This window comes from Calidris pugnax, unplaced genomic scaffold (genome assembly GCF_001431845.1).
Source record: "Calidris pugnax isolate Ruff unplaced genomic scaffold, ASM143184v1 scaffold244, whole genome shotgun sequence".
NCBI classification, from domain to species: domain Eukaryota; kingdom Metazoa; phylum Chordata; class Aves; order Charadriiformes; family Scolopacidae; genus Calidris; species Calidris pugnax.
In genome coordinates this window covers 1,188,950-1,189,500 of record NW_015091141.1, presented here as the reverse complement: position 1 = coordinate 1,189,500, position 551 = coordinate 1,188,950, and positions in this window count along the sequence as shown.

Here is a 551-nt window from a genome sequence, read left to right as displayed (position 1 = left end):
AAAAAGGCTCCAATAAATCCCGGGTTGAAACGAAGGGAAAAGTCACCTCCCCGAGGAAATCAGAAGCAGATTTCGAGCCATTTAATCACATGCAGGGAGGTGTGTGTGCGTGTGTGCGCCGCCCGCCGCGGCGCTGCCAGCCCTGCCTCCGCCCTCCCGCCGCCGCGGCCGCCCCGCCGGGAGCCCAGCGGGAAGGGGCCGGCGGCGGAGCGGGCCGGGAGGGGAGGAAGGGGCCGCCCCACCGCCCGACAGCCCTCCCCGTCGGGGGAACCGTGGCGGGGGTCCCGGTGGCGGCGGGCTCCCACCTGCCGCCCGGCCAGCCCCACCGCCGCCCCGGGGATCGGTGCTGACGGAGCGGGTCCATCCTCCCGGGCGCGCCGGTGGCTCCGGAGCGGCCGCCCAGCGTGCCAAGGGCTCGGTCGGTGCCGCAAGGAAGGCAGCCGATAATCCTCCCCCTGCTTCCCAAAGCAGAAGAAATGAGGGATTTACCAGGAGGGGAGCAGCCTCCTCTTACGGGGGAGGATGGAGTCTCTGCTCCATCCCGCGATGCG